A 6,576-nucleotide genomic window follows, 5' to 3' on the forward strand; every position below is an offset into this window, starting at 1 on the left:
TAGCAGAAGACGTTGCTATGAAAGAAACCCTAAATGAGGAGCAGAGGTCTGCCTATGATAAGATCCTATCTGTCGTTGACACCAATAACGGTGGAGTGTTCTTTGTGGATGGGCCTGGTGGGACTGGCAAGACCTATCTGTATAAGGCACTGCTTGCGGCACTACGCAATCAGGACAAGATTGCAGTTGCAACAGCTACATCTGGTGTTGCGGCTTCCATATTGCCTGGGGGAGGACTGCCCATTCACGCTTCAAGATACCACTTACTATTGATGATGGTGCTGTATGTAGCTTCACGAAACAAAGCGGGACAACAAAGTTGCTACAAAAAGCATCGCTCATTATCTTGGACGAGGCATCGATGACTAAGAGACAAGCAATTGAGGCGCTAGACAATAGCATGCGTGATATAATGGGACGGCCTGAGCTGCCCTTTGGTGGGAGGACTGTTGTGTTCGGGGGTGATTTCAGACAAGTACTCCCTGTTGTATGCAAGGGGTCAAGGGCTCAGATAGTTGCTGCCTCTCTACGGAGTTCTTACCTCTGGGAATCCATGTGCCATCTAAAGCTTGTTCAAAACATGAGGGCACAGAGCGACCCATGGTTTGCAGAATATTTGTTGCGCGTCGGTGGTGGAACTGAGGAAGCGAACAACGATGGTGATGTTCGTCTTCCAGATGAGGTATGTGTGCCATATACTGGTAATGATCGCGACCTTGATAGACTGATAGATGACATTTACCCCAATCTAAATGAAAACATGTCTAACACAAGCTACATCACTTCAAGAGCAATATTGTCTACACGGAATGACTGGGTGGATATGATAAATATGAGGATGATCGATCATTTCCAAGGGTAGCAGATGATGTACCATAGTTTTGACACCGCGGTGGATGATCCTAATAACTATTACCCATCGGAGTTTCTAAACACGCTGACTCCTAATGGACTACCCCCGCACGTTCTGAAGCTCAAAGTTGGATGCCCAATCATGTTGCTTAGGAATATAGACCCTGCTAATGGACTTTGCAATGGCACGAGGTTGGTGGTTCGTGGTTTCCAAAAAAACAGTATTGATGCTGAAATTGTCCTTGGCCAACATGCTGGAATGCGAATTTTCTTGCCTCGTATACCCCTGTGCCCCTCTGATGATGAGATGTTCCCTTTCCAGTTTAAAAGGAAGCAGTTTCCGATAAGACTAAGTTTTGCCATGACGGTTAACAAGGCCCAGGGCCAGACGATTCCTAATGTTGGTGTGTACTTGCCGGAACCAGTGTTCTCTCATGGCCAGCTTTATGTTGCTCTATCAAGGGTCACCGCTCGATCGAAAGTTAAGATACTTGCCATTCCAGTCCATGATGAGAAGAAGAAGAAGGGGGTTGAAAGGAACTCAGCGATAAATGGCGCAACATACACAAAGAATATCGTTTATAAGGAGGTCCTTACGCCGTAGCTGACATTGATGAATGCATGGCAATTAACAACTTGTAATGCACTTAATTATTTTGGTTTTTAGGTGAAGATGTATTTTTGCCTTTTATTTCTCTATTTTGGCTCCTTTTTAGCTTCCTATTGTTTAGTGGTCATGTGGTTGATACAAAAAAGAAAGCAGATGAGCATTGAATAGATGTTATCGGTCTCTTTTCATTATGTTTCATGTATTGTTTAGTAAATAGTCTTGGTCTTTGGACCCAACTTAACTAGATATATAGATAACTGCATCTCACTTAAATAGAAGAACAATGTTCATTATGCAAATCTTGTTTATAAGGAGGTCGTGGAGCTGTAAATGCTTTAGATGCACCTGTAAATATTCTCAGTTATACAATGTGATCATAGTACAAAATTACTGGACTTTCAATGCAATAGATCCGACTAAGACATAAAATAGAGTTAAATTCAAGCAAGAATTTTCCTTGGCTGTCCATAGAACTAAGGGTAGTTATCTCCCTCTCAAGAACCAATGGCTAGAATCCTTGTAATTTTTTGTGTTGTTTCTTTGCTTTCCTGTTTCCTAATATTGTACTATGAACCCAATGAACTTTTTGTGTGTTCCTAATAATAGAGCAGGAAAATGAATCTCTGTCCTTCGTTTTTCTCAGCTATGTCTTTTTTTCTTTTCCAATTTTTATTTTGGTCTGTCATTTTGGATCACTGCAGAGGGGGTAAAAAACATTATTTGAATCCATGTGGTAATGCTTGTGCATTGCACTGCGAAAGAATGATGTGGCAATTTTTTCTTGTTTGGATGCCTTTGTACCCAAACATATTATTTACAAAAACATATTATTTAGATTATTTCCCTCTTGTTATTTTGTTTGTTTCAATGCAGTAATATTGATGAGCAGCATCCTTTTTTGGATCTACCATTTAGCGCAACTATCTCTTTTTTCTAAACTCCAAGTTACATGTTTGCTGCTATCTTTTTTCTAAACTCCAAGTTACATGTTTGCTGCTAAATTCTTAGACCTCTAAATTGATAGAGTGACTTTGTTTGTTGCTAAATTCTGGTACCTCTAAATTCAGTCATATTAATACAACGATTACACTATGACATGTTCATATGCTTCTTTAGTTCATTCCAATTCAAGGTTATTAAAAATGATTCTGTCATAATATAAAAAGTCCCCCCAGATACCTTGTAATTGTCTAGGGGAAACCTGCTATCAGCAGGTATGTTCCCTTTGGTATATTTTCCAGTTAGTACTCCTGAAGCTAGAGGACTCCATGTAGTCAATCCAATGCCATAGGTGCTGTAAAGTGGCAAGAATTCAGACTCAACCTGCAGAAAAGCAGTGTGCTATTAGTTCTTGTAATAAAAACTACATGCACAAGGTGATCTGTTTAGAGTTTTTCTTTGAAATCATTCATGGGCAAATAGTGTTCATTATTGAATCATGGAATATCAAACAGAATACATCCACACAAAGGACTACCAAAGACAAAAAAACGCGGATGATTCTAGTCATGCAAAATGGCAGTGACATGCCAGAATGCTTCATCCTGGCATGCTGGTATCGATCTGCTGAACTGTGTGATTAGGTATGCAACAAACTGTATCCGAATCACCAAACACTGAAATGAAATAACATTTTTATAATGTTTAACGGCAGGCCTGTTACTATTTCGAGCTCTCGTTCTTTGAAAAAATATGCTTGTTGGGAGATTATTTTCCCTCTTGTTATTTTGTTTGTTTCAATGCAATAATATTGATGAGCAACATCTTTTTTGGATCTACCATTTAGCGCAAGCAAACAAGATACTTGTTTGCTGCTATCTCTTTTTTCTAAACTCCAAGTTACATGTTTGCTGCTATATTTTTTTTCTAAACTCCAAGTTACATGTTTGCTGCTAAATTCTGAGACCTTTAAATTGATAGAGTGACTTTGTTTGTTGCTAAATTCTGATACCTCTAAATTCAGTCATAATAATACAACAATATATTGTTCATAATATTTTAGGATTTTTATAAGGAGCAATGTTGTATCTTTGCAATAATGCCATGATATACATCCTATAAGATCAATGGCATCGGGTATACTTAATCAAAATAGGATGGTGGCAGGCCTGTGTCCCTTTCCTCCGTAAGTTTATACAAGTTCACTTGTCACATCTATATGAATGAAGAACTTAAGCTAAAGTTCGTGTTTTATTTAGTTTCGTGCTATTTGACGATGTACTTTATATACTTAAAATACTTTTGTCAATAAAATTATGTTTGACACTTTCAATCTGATGGGTACAGACCAAATCACAATGGATATAGTGGTGGAGGAAGGAAATGTCGATGTTGGCAATACTGCTGAACCATCGTATGAGGTTGTGGCTAGAAGTGGTTGTTCAGCACAATTGTCAACTAAGGACACTAATGAACATGAACTGGGTAAGTGCTATTATCAATTACAAAAAAACTAAGGTCTGCATAATAAATATTTGTTTGACCCTTAATTCTTCTCTTGTGCGTCATAGCTATAGAGAGAGAGGATAGTAAGGTCAGTGTTGGTAATGCTGCAAAACAATCACACGATGTTGTGGGAGTAGGCATTGACTGTATTTTCAATCATGCTAAAGTGTCAACTGAAGCCGATCTTGGACCACAACCGGGTAGGCTCTCTTATCTACACTCCTAAATGTAAATAAATATTGTCTTATGACTACTCCTAAAAATGCTTTTGTCAAGAGACTTATGTTTCATTCACTTCTCATACAGATGTGATACACTTGACATCTTTGCATGTTCCAAATGAATCAAGTCAAATAAGTTCTGATGCGGATATGGTAGAGCAGAACAAACAAGATGCTTTGGACACACTTATTAGAATATCACAACATAAAAAACCAAAGAAATTGAATGTAGCTCGAGTTGTCTCTGAAGGTATTTTTTTGTTCTTGCCTTATTGCATCTTATTGGTTTTCGCATATATCATTTGCTTATTAAGTATAATATTTTTCATTGTATAGATTATAAGTGCACTCCAGAAGATGTTCAGCTTATTGAATACATTAAAACATTACCGGGGAAACAAGTTGTGGTGGACATCGACAGCGCATGGTTAAATAGAAATGATATGGAATGTCTTTTTCATGGTGACATCCAATTGTCTGGCGAAGTAAGTACATCTGTATGTCCATATTATATACAGTAATAAAGTATATATATTTATAATTATCATATTATACAGTATGGTATACATATTTAAAGCTAGCATGTATATTTGATCTGCTAATTGTATTCTTTTGGTGTACAGGCCCTCAGTGCATATATACACTGTATTAGGGATGAAGAGCATTTACTTCATAGAGAAGGTGGAAAGGTCTTCTTGGAGAACACATTCATTTCCAGTCTGCTTAAGCGTGATGGCGACCCTAAGGTGCTCTTAAATTGTAAGGAAGACACAATTGAACAAAGGGTGGACAACTATTTACAGTCTGACATGGTTGACCTAAAACTCATCTCATTTTTAATATATGTAATATGTAATATATTGGTGCACAATACTTACAAATTAATGTTAATGTATGTTCTATGAAGGTGTTCATTCCAATGAATATAGAAAATTTTCACTGGTACCTGGCAGTTCTGAATGCAAAAAAAAGTGAGGTACATGTACTCGATTCTATGGGACAACAAATAACGGATCGTCGAGACCTTTATACTACAGTGAGTAATCATTTCTTTTATATTATGATTATTTCATCATTACATTATTTGTTATCTATAAATCTTGATATGTTTTATATATACACATAGTTAAAAGGTCTAGAAAGACAGATTAAACTTGCAGCAGAACATAAAGAGCTTTACCAAGGCAAGTGGTCGAACCTTGATGTTGCATCATGGCCAGTTATAGAGAAGATCACAACACAAATGCAAACCGATGGGTAAAATTCATGTGACCACAACTCTACAAAATTGGTTGTATTTATTTTCATATATACATAGAAACTCACCTGATCTGTTAAATTTCATATTAGGGTATCTTGCGGGCTATGGATGATAAACTATATGGAATACTGGACAGGATCCTCCCTATCTGATAACGTAACTCAGGTAGAGGACGTATATTTATTTATAGGAACAATGTTTCTTTTGTTCTAATTTATATACTTGCAGGATGATATAACAATGTTTAGGTTTAAGCTACCTGCAATATTATGGGACTCGAGATTAAACACAAAGAAAGGACATCAAAATCTTGACCACAATGTGGATGAAGATGGAGAGAGTTCAAGTGATGTTCAAATAATCGATACTCCATGTGAGTTATCTAAATCGTCAAATACATCACATCAGATTGAACCATATATATCTCCATATGTTCTGCCTGCTAAAGTAACATCAACAAACACGCAAGAACTGATGTTTGTATTATGCACATATATCATGGGGATAGACAACGCCAAATATTTAAAGTAAGTTAATTCTCATTTAATATAGTATATGCAGGGTAAATATTCAACACATATGTTCTTGCTTTAACTATAAAAACAATTGTTCATTTAATAGGAAACATTGGATTCAGAGCACTAAACCTTATCCAATTTCTTTAAGTCTTCAAAAACTTAAAGATATATTGGATGTAAATAAGCCGATGGATACAGATTGTTTTAACATGGCTGTTCGGATGATCGCATGCAATGATGCCTTGTTCTTGTTGGAAGACAAATACCACTACATGGATCTACAGTTCTGTGTAAGTTCAAGTAATTAGTCTTTATTCATATAATTGTGTTCATTATATAATTATTTTACTAACAAAAAGTAGTCCATAACTAAATTTGGTCGAGACCCTCGCCTTCGTGCAAAGCCAGATATCAACATGTTGGCAAAATTATTAGAATGTTGGCCTGACATGGAGTGCGATGTTTCAGATTGCAAACAAGTAAGCTATACTCTTCATCATTTTTGTAATCTTGTTTTTTCTCTTACTTGAACTGTTTTTTTAACTTGCAGATTCTATTGCCCTTTTCTTTCATGGGTCACTTCACCTTATATGTACTTAACATGGACACTAGAATCATCTATATAATGGACTCCATGCCTATACCATCATAGTTTAAGGGTGATCATCC

The 6,576-nt window shown here is 36.6% G+C and overlaps 1 non-coding gene across 1 annotated transcript; it reads left to right on the forward strand.

Moving 5' to 3' along the window:
• The first annotated feature begins 5,297 nt into the window (after nt 1–5,297).
• LOC103628679 (uncharacterized) lies at nt 5,298–5,896 on the forward strand. Its single transcript, XR_002262046.1, has 3 exons — nt 5,298–5,385; nt 5,479–5,554; nt 5,618–5,896. It is a non-coding gene; the product is annotated as an uncharacterized protein (transcript).
• The last annotated feature ends 680 nt before the right edge of the window (nt 5,897–6,576 follow it).

Source organism: Zea mays, chromosome 5, assembly GCF_902167145.1.
Source record: "Zea mays cultivar B73 chromosome 5, Zm-B73-REFERENCE-NAM-5.0, whole genome shotgun sequence".
Taxonomy (NCBI): domain Eukaryota; kingdom Viridiplantae; phylum Streptophyta; class Magnoliopsida; order Poales; family Poaceae; genus Zea; species Zea mays.